The sequence below is a fragment of the Salmo salar genome, chromosome ssa12 (assembly GCF_905237065.1).
Source record: "Salmo salar chromosome ssa12, Ssal_v3.1, whole genome shotgun sequence".
Lineage (NCBI taxonomy): Eukaryota > Metazoa > Chordata > Actinopteri > Salmoniformes > Salmonidae > Salmo > Salmo salar.
The window spans coordinates 85,471,069-85,486,475 of record NC_059453.1 but is presented as its reverse complement, the minus strand read 5'-3'; the positions used below and the strand labels follow the sequence as shown (position 1 = coordinate 85,486,475).

The following is a 15,407-nucleotide window of genomic DNA, read 5'->3' as shown; positions in this document are numbered from 1 at the left end:
AGCTCAGTCGGTAGAGCATGAGACTCTTAATCTCAGGGTCGTGGGTTCGAGCCCCACGTTGGGTGGTCCTTTTCTCCGCCGAAGCACCAACTCACTTTGCAAACAGCCATTCGTTTGGACTTTCGAGCAGGCTTGCCACCCTGCATTGCTGAAGTGTCAGGCATTGCTGGTGATACAGAAGACTATGAATTTGAATCCTAGCTTTGCCTGCTCTCTGACATTTTATCTCAATGACATACCTATTACTTATGAAACGTCCTCCGAAATGGATTGAATAAATGCTCCTTTACTGGACAAGAAATAGATGAGCAGAGTGTTCAAGAAAAATACTTGCTCCTGGTGAGGCTCAAACTCACAACCTTGTCATCGATTTGATGCATACTGATGTATAACTACTACACGCTAACGATTGCACCACAGGATCCATTAAAAACACTCTCACTGATCACCATATTTTTGCACAAACAGAGCTGTTCGATATTCGAACCAAGTCATTAATCAACGAGGTGCCTGGCTAGCTCAGTCGGTAGAGCATGAGACTCTTAATCTCAGGGTCGTGGGTTCGAGCCCCACGTTGGGCGCTCCTTTTCTCTGCCGAAGAACCAACTCACTTTGCAAACAGCCATTCGTTTGGACTTTCGAGCAGGCTTGCCACCCTGCATTGCTGAAGTGTCAGGCATAGCTGGTGATACAGAAGACTATGAATTTGAATCCTAGCTTTGCCTGCTCTCTGACATTTTATCTCAATGTCATACCTATTACTTATGAAACGTCCTCCTAAATGGCTTGAATAAATGCTCCTTTACTGGACAAGAAATAGATAAGCAGAGTGTTCAAGAAAAATACTTGCTCCTGGTGAGGCTCAAACTCACAACCTTGTCATCGATTTGATGCATACTGATGTATAACTACTACACGCTAACGATTGCACCACAGGATCCATTAAAAACACTCTCACTGATCACCATATTTTGCACAAACAGAGCTGTTCGATATTCGAAACAAGTCAATAAACTATGGAGATGCCTGGCTAGCTCAGTCGGTAGAGCATGAGACTCTTAATCTCAGGGTCGTGGGTTCGAGCCCCACGTTGGGCGGTCCTTTTCTCCGCCGAAGCACCAACTCACTTTGCAAACTGCCATTCGTTTGGACTTTCGAGCAGGCTTGCCACCCTGCGTTGCTGAAGTGTCAGGCATAGCTGGTGACACAGAAGACTATGAATTTGAATCCTAGCTTTGCCTGCTCTCTGACATCTTATCTCAATGTCATACCTATTACTTATGAAACGTCCTCCTAAATGGCTGGAATAAATGCTCCTTTACTGGACAAGAAATAGATAAGCAGAGTGTTCAAGAAAAATACTTGCTCCTGGTGAGGCTCAAACTCACAACCTTGTCATCGATTTGATGCATACTGATGTATAACTACTACACGCTAACGATTGCACCACAGGATCCATTAAAAACACTCTCACTGATCACCATATTTTGCACAAACAGAGCTGTTCGATATTCGAAACAAGTCATTAATATCATCGAGGTTCCTGGCTAGCTCAGTCGGTAGAGCATGAGACTCTTAATCTCAGGGTCGTGGGTTCGAGCCCCACGTTGGGCGGTCCTTTTCTCCGCCGAAGCACCAACTCACTTTGCAAACAGCCATTCGTTTGGACTTTCGAGCAGGCTTGCCACCCTGCGTTGCTGAAGTGTCAGGCATAGCTGGTGATACAGAAGACTATGAATTTGAATCCTAGCTTTGCCTGCTCTCTGACATTTTATCTCAATGACATACCTATTACTTATGAAACGTCCTCCTAAATGGCTGGAATAAATGCTCCTTTACTGGACAAGAAATAGATAAGCAGAGTGTTCAAGAAAAATACTTGCTCCTGGTGAGGCTCAAACTCACAACCTTGTCATCGATTTGATGCATACTGATGTATAACTACTACACGCTAACGATTGCACCACAGGATCCATTAAAAACACTCTCACTGATCACCATATTTTGCACAAACAGAGCTGTTCGATATTCGAAACAAGTCATTAATATCATCGAGGTGCCTGGCTAGCTCAGTCGGTAGAGCATGAGACTCTTAATCTCAGGGTCGTGGGTTCGAGCCCCACGTTGGGCGGTCCTTTTCTCCGCCGAAGCACCAACTCACTTTGCAAACAGCCATTCGTTTGGACTTTCGAGCAGGCTTGCCACACTGCATTGCTGAAGTGTCAGGCATTGCTGGTGATACAGAAGACTATGAATTTGAATCCTAGCTTTGCCTGCTCTCTGACATTTTATCTCAATGACATACCTATTACTTATGAAACGTCCTCCGAAATGGATTGAATAAATGCTCCTTTACTGGACAAGAAATAGATGAGCAGAGTGTTCAAGAAAAATACTTGCTCCTGGCGAGGCTCAAACTCACAACCTTGTCATCGATTTGATGCATACTGATGTATAACTACTACACGCTAACGATTGCACCACAGGATCCATTAAAAACACTCTCACTGATCACCATATTTTGCACAAACAGAGCTGTTCGATATTCGAAACAAGTCATTAATATCATCGAGGTGCCTGGCTAGCTCAGTCGGTAGAGCATGAGACTCTTAATCTCAGGGTCGTGGGTTCGAGCCCCACGTTGGGCGGTCCTTTTCTCCGCCGAAGAACCAACTCACTTTGCAAACAGCCATTCGTTTGGACTTTCGAGCAGGCTTGCCACCCTGCATTGCTGAAGTGTCAGGCATTGCTGGTGATACAGAAGACTATGAATTTGAATCCTACCTTTGCCTGCTCTCTGACATTTTATCTCAATGACATACCTATTACTTGTGAAACGTCCTCCTAAATGGATGGAATAAATGCTCCTTTACTGGACAAGAAATAGATAAGCAGAGTGTTCAAGAAAAATACTTGCTCCTGGTGAGGCTCAAACTCACAACCTTGTCATCGATTTGATGCATACTGATGTATAACTACTACACGCTAACGATTGCACCACAGGATCCATTAAAAACACTCTCACTGATCACCATATTTTGCACAAACAGAGCTGTTCGATATTCGAAACCAAGTCAATAACTATCTCGAGATGCCTGGCTAGCTCAGTCGGTAGAGCATGAGACTCTTAATCTCAGGGTCGTGGGTTCGAGCCCCACGTTGGGCGGTCCTTTTCTCCGCCCGAAGAACCAACTCACTTTGCAAACAGCCATTCGTTTGGACTTTCGAGCAGGCTTGCCACCCTGCATTGCTGAAGTGTCAGGCATAGCTGGTGATACAGAAGACTATGAATTTGAATCCTAGCTTTGCCTGCTCTCTGACATTTTATCTCAATGACATACCTATTACTTATGAAACGTCCTCCTAAATGGCTGGAATAAATGCTCCTTTACTGGACAAGAAATAGATAAGCAGAGTGTTCAAGAAAAATACTTGCTCCTGGTGAGGCTCAAACTCACAACCTTGTCATCGATTTGATGCATACTGATGTATAACTACTACACGCTAACGATTGCACCACAGGATCCATTAAAAACACTCTCACTGATCACCATATTTTGCACAAACAGAGCTGTTCGATATTCGAAACAAGTCATTAATATCATCGAGGTGCCTGGCTAGCTCAGTCGGTAGAGCATGAGACTCTTAATCTCAGGGTCGTGGGTTCGAGCCCCACGTTGGGCGCTCCTTTTCTCTGCCGAAGAACCAACTCACTTTGCAAACAGCCATTCGTTTGGACTTTCGAGCAGGCTTGCCACACTGCATTGCTGAAGTGTCAGGCATTGCTGGTGATACAGAAGACTATGAATTTGAATCCTAGCTTTGCCTGCTCTCTGACATTTTATCTCAATGACATACCTATTACTTATGAAACGTCCTCCGAAATGGATTGAATAAATGCTCCTTTACTGGACAAGAAATAGATGAGCAGAGTGTTCAAGAAAAATACTTGCTCCTGGTGAGGCTCAAACTCACAACCTTGTCATCGATTTGATGCATACTGATGTATAACTACTACACGCTAACGATTGCACCACAGGATCCATTAAAAACACTCTCACTGATCACCATATTTTTGCCCAAACAGAGCTGTTCGATATTCGAAACAAGTCATTAAATCATCGAGGTGCCTGGCTAGCTCAGTCGGTAGAGCATGAGACTCTTAATCTCAGGGTCGTGGGTTCGAGCCCCACGTTGGGCGGTCCTTTTCTCCGCCGAAGCACCAACTCACTTTGCAAACAGCCATTCGTTTGGACTTTCGAGCAGGCTTGCCACCCTGCGTTGCTGAAGTGTCAGGCATTGCTGGTGATACAGAAGACTATGAATTTGAATCCTAGCTTTGCCTGCTCTCTGACATTTTATCTCAATGACATACCTATTACTTATGAAACGTCCTCCTAAATGGCTTGAATAAATGCTCCTTTACTGGACAAGAAATAGATAAGCAGAGTGTTCAAGAAAAATACTTGCTCCTGGTGAGGCTCAAACTCACAACCTTGTCATCGATTTGATGCATACTGATGTATAACTACTACACGCTAACGATTGCACCACAGGATCCATTAAAAACACTCTCACTGATCACCATATTTTGCACAAACAGAGCTGTTCGATATTCGAAACAAGTCATTAATATCATCGAGATGCCTGGCTAGCTCAGTCGGTAGAGCATGAGACTCTTAATCTCAGGGTCGTGGGTTCGAGCCCCACGTTGGGCGGTCCTTTTCTCCGCCGAAGAACCAACTCACTTTGCAAACAGCCATTCGTTTCGACTTTCGAGCAGGCTTGCCACCCTGCATTGCTGAAGTGTCAGGCATTGCTGGTGATACAGAAGACTATGAATTTGAATCCTAGCTTTGCCTGCTCTCTGACATTTTATCTCAATGACATACCTATTACTTATGAAACGTCCTCCTAAATGGATGGAATAAATGCTCCTTTACTGGACAAGAAATAGATAAGCAGAGTGTTCAAGAAAAATACTTGCTCCTGGTGAGGCTCAAACTCACAACCTTGTCATCGATTTGATGCATACTGATGTATAACTACTACACGCTAACGATTGCACCACAGGATCCATTAAAAACACTCTCACTGATCACCATATTTTGCACAAACAGAGCTGTTCGATATTCGAAACAAGTCATTAATATCATCGAGGTGCCTGGCTAGCTCAGTCGGTAGAGCATGAGACTCTTAATCTCAGGGTCGTGGGTTCGAGCCCCACGTTGGGCGGTCCTTTTCTCCGCCGAAGAACCAACTCACTTTGCAAACAGCCATTCGTTTCGACTTTCGAGCAGGCTTGCCACCCTGCGTTGCTGAAGTGTCAGGCATAGCTGGTGATACAGAAGACTATGAATTTGAATCCTAGCTTTGCCTGCTCTCTGACATTTTATCTCAATGACATACCTATTACTTGTGAAACGTCCTCCTAAATGGCTGGAATAAATGCTCCTTTACTGGACAAGAAATAGATAAGCAGAGTGTTCAAGAAAAATACTTGCTCCTGGTGAGGCTCAAACTCACAACCTTGTCATCGATTTGATGCATACTGATGTATAACTACTACACGCTAACGATTGCACCACAGGATCCATTAAAAACACTCTCACTGATCACCATATTTTGCACAAACAGAGCTGTTCGATATTCGAAACAAGTCATTAACTATCATCGAGGTGCCTGGCTAGCTCAGTCGGTAGAGCATGAGACTCTTAATCTCAGGGTCGTGGGTTCGAGCCCCACGTTGGGCGGTCCTTTTCTCCGCCGAAGAACCAACTCACTTTGCAAACAGCCATTCGTTTGGACTTTCGAGCAGGCTTGCCACCCTGCATTGCTGAAGTGTCAGGCATTGCTGGTGATACAGAAGACTATGAATTTGAATCCTAGCTTTGCCTGCTCTCTGACATTTTATCTCAATGACATACCTATTACTTATGAAACGTCCTCCTAAATGGCTGGAATAAATGCTCCTTTACTGGACAAGAAATAGATAAGCAGAGTGTTCAAGAAAAATACTTGCTCCTGGTGAGGCTCAAACTCACAACCTTGTCATCGATTTGATGCATACTGATGTATAACTACTACACGCTAACGATTGCACCACAGGATCCATTAAAAACACTCTCACTGATCACCATATTTTGCACAAACAGAGCTGTTCGATATTCGAAACAAGTCATTAATATCATCGAGGTTCCTGGCTAGCTCAGTCGGTAGAGCATGAGACTCTTAATCTCAGGGTCGTGGGTTCGAGCCCCACGTTGGGCGGTCCTTTTCTCCGCCGAAGCACCAACTCACTTTGCAAACAGCCATTCGTTTGGACTTTCGAGCAGGCTTGCCACCCTGCGTTGCTGAAGTGTCAGGCATTGCTGGTGATACAGAAGACTATGAATTTGAATCCTAGCTTTGCCTGCTCTCTGACATTTTATCTCAATGACATACCTATTACTTATGAAACGTCCTCCTAAATGGATGGAATAAATGCTCCTTTACTGGACAAGAAATAGATAAGCAGAGTGTTCAAGAAAAATACTTGCTCCTGGTGAGGCTCAAACTCACAACCTTGTCATCGATTTGATGCATACTGATGTATAACTACTACACGCTAACGATTGCACCACAGGATCCATTAAAAACACTCTCACTGATCACCATATTTTGCACAAACAGAGCTGTTCGATATTCGAAACAAGTCATTAATATCATCGAGGTGCCTGGCTAGCTCAGTCGGTAGAGCATGAGACTCTTAATCTCAGGGTCGTGGGTTCGAGCCCCACGTTGGGCGGTCCTTTTCTCCGCCGAAGCACCAACTCACTTTGCAAACAGCCATTCGTTTCGACTTTCGAGCAGGCTTGCCACCCTGCGTTGCTGAAGTGTCAGGCATAGCTGGTGATACAGAAGACTATGAATTTGAATCCTAGCTTTGCCTGCTCTCTGACATTTTATCTCAATGACATACCTATTACTTATGAAACGTCCTCCTAAATGGCTTGAATAAATGCTCCTTTACTGGACAAGAAATAGATAAGCAGAGTGTTCAAGAAAAATACTTGCTCCTGGTGAGGCTCAAACTCACAACCTTGTCATCGATTTGATGCATACTGATGTATAACTACTACACGCTAACGATTGCACCACAGGATCCATTAAAAACACTCTCACTGATCACCATATTTTGCACAAACAGAGCTGTTCGATATTCGAAACAAGTCATTAATATCATCGAGGTGCCTGGCTAGCTCAGTCGGTAGAGCATGAGACTCTTAATCTCAGGGTCGTGGGTTCGAGCCCCACGTTGGGCGGTCCTTTTCTCCGCCGAAGAACCAACTCACTTTGCAAACAGCCATTCGTTTCGACTTTCGAGCAGGCTTGCCACCCTGCATTGCTGAAGTGTCAGGCATAGCTGGTGATACAGAAGACTATGAATTTGAATCCTACCTTTGCCTGCTCTCTGACATTTTATCTCAATGACATACCTATTACTTATGAAACGTCCTCCTAAATGGCTGGAATAAATGCTCCTTTACTGGACAAGAAATAGATAAGCAGAGTGTTCAAGAAAAATACTTGCTCCTGGTGAGGCTCAAACTCACAACCTTGTCATCGATTTGATGCATACTGATGTATAACTACTACACGCTAACGATTGCACCACAGGATCCATTAAAAACACTCTCACTGATCACCATATTTTGCACAAACAGAGCTGTTCGATATTCGAAACAAGTCATTAATATCTCGAGATGCCTGGCTAGCTCAGTCGGTAGAGCATGAGACTCTTAATCTCAAGGTCGTGGGTTCGATCCCCACGTTGGGCGGTCCTTTTCTCCGCCGAAGCACCAACTCACTTTGCAAACAGCCATTCGTTTGGACTTTCGAGCAGGCTTGCCACCCTGCATTGCTGAAGTGTCAGGCATTGCTGGTGATACAGAAGACTATGAATTTGAATCCTACCTTTGCCTGCTCTCTGACATTTTATCTCAATGACATACCTATTACTTATGAAACGTCCTCCGAAATGGATTGAATAAATGCTCCTTTACTGGACAAGAAATAGATGAGCAGAGTGTTCAAGAAAAATACTTGCTCCTGGTGAGGCTCAAACTCACAACCTTGTCATCGATTTGATGCATACTGATGTATAACTACTACACGCTAACGATTGCACCACAGGATCCATTAAAAACACTCTCACTGATCACCATATTTTGCACAAACAGAGCTGTTCGATATTCGAAACAAGTCATTAAAATCATTGAGGTGCCTGGCTAGCTCAGTCGGTAGAGCATGAGACTCTTAATCTCAGGGTCGTGGGTTCGAGCCCCACGTTGGGCGCTCCTTTTCTCCGCCGAAGCACCAACTCACTTTGCAAACAGCCATTCGTTTCGACTTTCGAGCAGGCTTGCCACCCTGCATTGCTGAAGTGTCAGGCATTGCTGGTGATACAGAAGACTATGAATTTGAATCCTAGCTTTGCCTGCTCTCTGACATTTTATCTCAATGACATACCTATTACTTGTGAAACGTCCTCCTAAATGGCTGGAATAAATGCTCCTTTACTGGACAAGAAATAGATAAGCAGAGTGTTCAAGAAAAATACTTGCTCCTGGTGAGGCTCAAACTCACAACCTTGTCATCGATTTGATGCATACTGATGTATAACTACTACACGCTAACGATTGCACCACAGGATCCATTAAAAACACTCTCACTGATCACCATATTTTGCACAAACAGAGCTGTTCGATATTCGAAACAAGTCATTAATATCATCGAGGTGCCTGGCTAGCTCAGTCGGTAGAGCATGAGACTCTTAATCTCAGGGTCGTGGGTTCGAGCCCCACGTTGGGCGCTCCTTTTCTCCGCCGAAGCACCAACTCACTTTGCAAACAGCCATTCGTTTCGACTTTCGAGCAGGCTTGCCACCCTGCATTGCTGAAGTGTCAGGCATAGCTGGTGATACAGAAGACTATGAATTTGAATCCTAGCTTTGCCTGCTCTCTGACATTTTATCTCAATGACATACCTATTACTTATGAAACGTCCTCCTAAATGGCTGGAATAAATGCTCCTTTACTGGACAAGAAATAGATAAGCAGAGTGTTCAAGAAAAATACTTGCTCCTGGTGAGGCTCAAACTCACAACCTTGTCATCGATTTGATGCATACTGATGTATAACTACTACACGCTAACGATTGCACCACAGGATCCATTAAAAACACTCTCACTGATCACCATATTTTTGCACAAACAGAGCTGTTCGATATTCGAAACAAGTCAATAAACTATCTCGAGGTGCCTGGCTAGCTCAGTCGGTAGAGCATGAGACTCTTAATCTCAGGGTCGTGGGTTCGAGCCCCACGTTGGGCGGTCCTTTTCTCCGCCGAAGCACCAACTCACTTTGCAAACAGCCATTCGTTTGGACTTTCGAGCAGGCTTGCCACCCTGCGTTGCTGAAGTGTCAGGCATTGCTGGTGATACAGAAGACTATGAATTTGAATCCTAGCTTTGCCTGCTCTCTGACATTTTATCTCAATGACATACCTATTACTTATGAAACGTCCTCCTAAATGGCTGGAATAAATGCTCCTTTACTGGACAAGAAATAGATAAGCAGAGTGTTCAAGAAAAATACTTGCTCCTGGTGAGGCTCAAACTCACAACCTTGTCATCGATTTGATGCATACTGATGTATAACTACTACACGCTAACGATTGCACCACAGGATCCATTAAAAACACTCTCACTGATCACCATATTTTGCACAAACAGAGCTGTTCGATATTCGAAACAAGTCATTAATATCATCGAGATGCCTGGCTAGCTCAGTCGGTAGAGCATGAGACTCTTAATCTCAGGGTCGTGGGTTCGAGCCCCACGTTGGGCGCTCCTTTTCTCCGCCGAAGCACCAACTCACTTTGCAAACAGCCATTCGTTTGGACTTTCGAGCAGGCTTGCCACCCTGCGTTGCTGAAGTGTCAGGCATTGCTGGTGATACAGAAGACTATGAATTTGAATCCTAGCTTTGCCTGCTCTCTGACATTTTATCTCAATGACATACCTATTACTTATGAAACGTCCTCCTAAATGGCTGGAATAAATGCTCCTTTACTGGACAAGAAATAGATAAGCAGAGTGTTCAAGAAAAATACTTGCTCCTGGTGAGGCTCAAACTCACAACCTTGTCATCGATTTGATGCATACTGATGTATAACTACTACACGCTAACGATTGCACCACAGGATCCATTAAAAACACTCTCACTGATCACCATATTTTGCACAAACAGAGCTGTTCGATATTCGAAACAAGTCATTAATATCATTGAGGTGCCTGGCTAGCTCAGTCGGTAGAGCATGAGACTCTTAATCTCAGGGTCGTGGGTTCGAGCCCCACGTTGGGCGCTCCTTTTCTCCGCCGAAGCACCAACTCACTTTGCAAACAGCCATTCGTTTGGACTTTCGAGCAGGCTTGCCACCCTGCATTGCTGAAGTGTCAGGCATTGCTGGTGATACAGAAGACTATGAATTTGAATCCTAGCTTTGCCTGCTCTCTGACATTTTATCTCAATGACATACCTATTACTTATGAAACGTCCTCCGAAATGGATTGAATAAATGCTCCTTTACTGGACAAGAAATAGATAAGCAGAGTGTTCAAGAAAAATACTTGCTCCTGGTGAGGCTCAAACTCACAACCTTGTCATCGATTTGATGCATACTGATGTATAACTACTACACGCTAACGATTGCACCACAGGATCCATTAAAAACACTCACTGATCACCATATTTTGCACAAACAGAGCTGTTCGATATTCGAAACAAGTCATTAAAATCATTGAGGTGCCTGGCTAGCTCAGTCGGTAGAGCATGAGACTCTTAATCTCAGGGTCGTGGGTTCGAGCCCCACGTTGGGCGCTCCTTTTCTCTGCCGAAGAACCAACTCACTTTGCAAACAGCCATTCGTTTGGACTTTCGAGCAGGCTTGCCACCCTGCATTGCTGAAGTGTCAGGCATTGCTGGTGATACAGAAGACTATGAATTTGAATCCTAGCTTTGCCTGCTCTCTGACATTTTATCTCAATGACATACCTATTACTTATGAAACGTCCTCCTAAATGGCTGGAATAAATGCTCCTTTACTGGACAAGAAATAGATAAGCAGAGTGTTCAAGAAAAATACTTGCTCCTGGTGAGGCTCAAACTCACAACCTTGTCATCGATTTGATGCATACTGATGTATAACTACTACACGCTAACGATTGCACCACAGGATCCATTAAAAACACTCTCACTGATCACCATATTTTGCACAAACAGAGCTGTTCGATATTCGAAACAAGTCATTAAACTCATTGAGATGCCTGGCTAGCTCAGTCGGTAGAGCATGAGACTCTTAATCTCAGGGTCGTGGGTTCGAGCCCCACGTTGGGCGGTCCTTTTCTCCGCCGAAGAACCAACTCACTTTGCAAACAGCCATTCGTTTCGACTTTCGAGCAGGCTTGCCACCCTGCATTGCTGAAGTGTCAGGCATTGCTGGTGATACAGAAGACTATGAATTTGAATCCTAGCTTTGCCTGCTCTCTGACATTTTATCTCAATGACATACCTATTACTTATGAAACGTCCTCCTAAATGGCTGGAATAAATGCTCCTTTACTGGACAAGAAATAGATAAGCAGAGTGTTCAAGAAAAATACTTGCTCCTGGTGAGGCTCAAACTCACAACCTTGTCATCGATTTGATGCATACTGATGTATAACTACTACACGCTAACGATTGCACCACAGGATCCATTAAAAACACTCTCACTGATCACCATATTTTGCACAAACAGAGCTGTTCGATATTCGAAACAAGTCATTAATATCATTGAGGTGCCTGGCTAGCTCAGTCGGTAGAGCATGAGACTCTTAATCTCAGGGTCGTGGGTTCGAGCCCCACGTTGGGCGGTCCTTTTCTCCGCCGAAGCACCAACTCACTTTGCAAACAGCCATTCGTTTGGACTTTCGAGCAGGCTTGCCACCCTGCATTGCTGAAGTGTCAGGCATTGCTGGTGATACAGAAGACTATGAATTTGAATCCTAGCTTTGCCTGCTCTCTGACATTTTATCTCAATGACATACCTATTACTTATGAAACGTCCTCCTAAATGGCTGGAATAAATGCTCCTTTACTGGACAAGAAATAGATAAGCAGAGTGTTCAAGAAAAATACTTGCTCCTGGTGAGGCTCAAACTCACAACCTTGTCATCGATTTGATGCATACTGATGTATAACTACTACACGCTAACGATTGCACCACAGGATCCATTAAAAACACTCTCACTGATCACCATATTTTGCACAAACAGAGCTGTTCGATATTCGAAACAAGTCATTAATATCATCGAGGTGCCTGGCTAGCTCAGTCGGTAGAGCATGAGACTCTTAATCTCAGGGTCGTGGGTTCGAGCCCCACGTTGGGCGGTCCTTTTCTCCGCCGAAGAACCAACTCACTTTGCAAACAGCCATTCGTTTCGACTTTCGAGCAGGCTTGCCACCCTGCATTGCTGAAGTGTCAGGCATAGCTGGTGATACAGAAGACTATGAATTTGAATCCTACCTTTGCCTGCTCTCTGACATTTTATCTCAATGACATACCTATTACTTATGAAACGTCCTCCTAAATGGCTGGAATAAATGCTCCTTTACTGGACAAGAAATAGATAAGCAGAGTGTTCAAGAAAAATACTTGCTCCTGGTGAGGCTCAAACTCACAACCTTGTCATCGATTTGATGCATACTGATGTATAACTACTACACGCTAACGATTGCACCACAGGATCCATTAAAAACACTCTCACTGATCACCATATTTTGCACAAACAGAGCTGTTCGATATTCGAAACAAGTCATTAAACTATCATCGAGGTGCCTGGCTAGCTCAGTCGGTAGAGCATGAGACTCTTAATCTCAGGGTCGTGGGTTCGAGCCCCACGTTGGGCGGTCCTTTTCTCCGCCGAAGCACCAACTCACTTTGCAAACAGCCATTCGTTTGGACTTTCGAGCAGGCTTGCCACCCTGCGTTGCTGAAGTGTCAGGCATTGCTGGTGATACAGAAGACTATGAATTTGAATCCTAGCTTTGCCTGCTCTCTGACATTTTATCTCAATGACATACCTATTACTTATGAAACGTCCTCCTAAATGGCTGGAATAAATGCTCCTTTACTGGACAAGAAATAGATAAGCAGAGTGTTCAAGAAAAATACTTGCTCCTGGTGAGGCTCAAACTCACAACCTTGTCATCGATTTGATGCATACTGATGTATAACTACTACACGCTAACGATTGCACCACAGGATCCATTAAAAACACTCTCACTGATCACCATATTTTGCACAAACAGAGCTGTTCGATATTCGAAACAAGTCATTAATATCATTGAGGTGCCTGGCTAGCTCAGTCGGTAGAGCATGAGACTCTTAATCTCAGGGTCGTGGGTTCGAGCCCCACGTTGGGCGCTCCTTTTCTCCGCCGAAGCACCAACTCACTTTGCAAACAGCCATTCGTTTGGACTTTCGAGCAGGCTTGCCACCCTGCATTGCTGAAGTGTCAGGCATTGCTGGTGATACAGAAGACTATGAATTTGAATCCTAGCTTTGCCTGCTCTCTGACATTTTATCTCAATGACATACCTATTACTTATGAAACGTCCTCCTAAATGGCTTGAATAAATGCTCCTTTACTGGACAAGAAATAGATAAGCAGAGTGTTCAAGAAAAATACTTGCTCCTGGTGAGGCTCAAACTCACAACCTTGTCATCGATTTGATGCATACTGATGTATAACTACTACACGCTAACGATTGCACCACAGGATCCATTAAAAACACTCTCACTGATCACCATATTTTGCACAAACAGAGCTGTTCGATATTCGAAACAAGTCATTAATATCATCGAGATGCCTGGCTAGCTCAGTCGGTAGAGCATGAGACTCTTAATCTCAGGGTCGTGGGTTCGAGCCCCACGTTGGGCGGTCCTTTTCTCCGCCGAAGCACCAACTCACTTTGCAAACAGCCATTCGTTTCGACTTTCGAGCAGGCTTGCCACCCTGCATTGCTGAAGTGTCAGGCATTGCTGGTGATACAGAAGACTATGAATTTGAATCCTACCTTTGCCTGCTCTCTGACATTTTATCTCAATGACATACCTATTACTTGTGAAACGTCCTCCTAAATGGCTTGAATAAATGCTCCTTTACTGGACAAGAAATAGATAAGCAGAGTGTTCAAGAAAAATACTTGCTCCTGGTGAGGCTCAAACTCACAACCTTGTCATCGATTTGATGCATACTGATGTATAACTACTACACGCTAACGATTGCACCACAGGATCCATTAAAAACACTCTCACTGATCACCATATTTTGCACAAACAGAGCTGTTCGATATTCGAAACCAAGTCATTAACTATCATCGAGGTGCCTGGCTAGCTCAGTCGGTAGAGCATGAGACTCTTAATCTCAGGGTCGTGGGTTCGAGCCCCACGTTGGGCGGTCCTTTTCTCCGCCGAAGAACCAACTCACTTTGCAAACAGCCATTCGTTTGGACTTTCGAGCAGGCTTGCCACCCTGCGTTGCTGAAGTGTCAGGCATAGCTGGTGATACAGAAGACTATGAATTTGAATCCTAGCTTTGCCTGCTCTCTGACATTTTATCTCAATGACATACCTATTACTTATGAAACGTCCTCCTAAATGGCTGGAATAAATGCTCCTTTACTGGACAAGAAATAGATAAGCAGAGTGTTCAAGAAAAATACTTGCTCCTGGTGAGGCTCAAACTCACAACCTTGTCATCGATTTGATGCATACTGATGTATAACTACTACACGCTAACGATTGCACCACAGGATCCATTAAAAACACTCTCACTGATCACCATATTTTGCACAAACAGAGCTGTTCGATATTCGAAACAAGTCATTAATATCATCGAGATGCCTGGCTAGCTCAGTCGGTAGAGCATGAGACTCTTAATCTCAGGGTCGTGGGTTCGAGCCCCACGTTGGGCGGTCCTTTTCTCCGCCGAAGCACCAACTCACTTTGCAAACAGCCATTCGTTTCGACTTTCGAGCAGGCTTGCCACCCTGCGTTGCTGAAGTGTCAGGCATTGCTGGTGATACAGAAGACTATGAATTTGAATCCTAGCTTTGCCTGCTCTCTGACATTTTATCTCAATGACATACCTATTACTTATGAAACGTCCTCCTAAATGGCTGGAATAAATGCTCCTTTACTGGACAAGAAATAGATAAGCAGAGTGTTCAAGAAAAATACTTGCTCCTGGTGAGGCTCAAACTCACAACCTTGTCATCGATTTGATGCATACTGATGTATAACTACTACACGCTAACGAT

General features: G+C 44.2%; 11 non-coding genes across 11 annotated transcripts; all 11 read left to right on the top strand.

The window, feature by feature from the left end:
* Positions 1 to 7,747: 7,747 nt before the first annotated feature.
* On the top strand, positions 7,748 to 7,820 carry trnak-cuu (transfer RNA lysine (anticodon CUU)). Its single transcript has one exon. It is a non-coding gene; the product is annotated as a tRNA-Lys (tRNA).
* Positions 7,821 to 10,334: 2,514 nt separating this feature from the next.
* On the top strand, positions 10,335 to 10,407 carry trnak-cuu (transfer RNA lysine (anticodon CUU)). The gene has a single exon. It is a non-coding gene; the product is annotated as a tRNA-Lys (tRNA).
* Positions 10,408 to 10,849: 442 nt separating this feature from the next.
* trnak-cuu (transfer RNA lysine (anticodon CUU)) lies at positions 10,850 to 10,922 on the top strand. The gene has a single exon. It is a non-coding gene; the product is annotated as a tRNA-Lys (tRNA).
* A 444-nt stretch (positions 10,923 to 11,366) lies between these two features.
* On the top strand, positions 11,367 to 11,439 carry trnak-cuu (transfer RNA lysine (anticodon CUU)). The gene has a single exon. It is a non-coding gene; the product is annotated as a tRNA-Lys (tRNA).
* A 444-nt stretch (positions 11,440 to 11,883) lies between these two features.
* trnak-cuu (transfer RNA lysine (anticodon CUU)) lies at positions 11,884 to 11,956 on the top strand. Its single transcript has one exon. It is a non-coding gene; the product is annotated as a tRNA-Lys (tRNA).
* A 444-nt stretch (positions 11,957 to 12,400) lies between these two features.
* On the top strand, positions 12,401 to 12,473 carry trnak-cuu (transfer RNA lysine (anticodon CUU)). The gene has a single exon. It is a non-coding gene; the product is annotated as a tRNA-Lys (tRNA).
* Positions 12,474 to 12,919: 446 nt separating this feature from the next.
* On the top strand, positions 12,920 to 12,992 carry trnak-cuu (transfer RNA lysine (anticodon CUU)). The gene has a single exon. It is a non-coding gene; the product is annotated as a tRNA-Lys (tRNA).
* A 444-nt stretch (positions 12,993 to 13,436) lies between these two features.
* trnak-cuu (transfer RNA lysine (anticodon CUU)) lies at positions 13,437 to 13,509 on the top strand. Its single transcript has one exon. It is a non-coding gene; the product is annotated as a tRNA-Lys (tRNA).
* A 444-nt stretch (positions 13,510 to 13,953) lies between these two features.
* trnak-cuu (transfer RNA lysine (anticodon CUU)) lies at positions 13,954 to 14,026 on the top strand. The gene has a single exon. It is a non-coding gene; the product is annotated as a tRNA-Lys (tRNA).
* A 446-nt stretch (positions 14,027 to 14,472) lies between these two features.
* trnak-cuu (transfer RNA lysine (anticodon CUU)) lies at positions 14,473 to 14,545 on the top strand. The gene has a single exon. It is a non-coding gene; the product is annotated as a tRNA-Lys (tRNA).
* A 444-nt stretch (positions 14,546 to 14,989) lies between these two features.
* On the top strand, positions 14,990 to 15,062 carry trnak-cuu (transfer RNA lysine (anticodon CUU)). The gene has a single exon. It is a non-coding gene; the product is annotated as a tRNA-Lys (tRNA).
* The last annotated feature ends 345 nt before the right edge of the window (positions 15,063 to 15,407 follow it).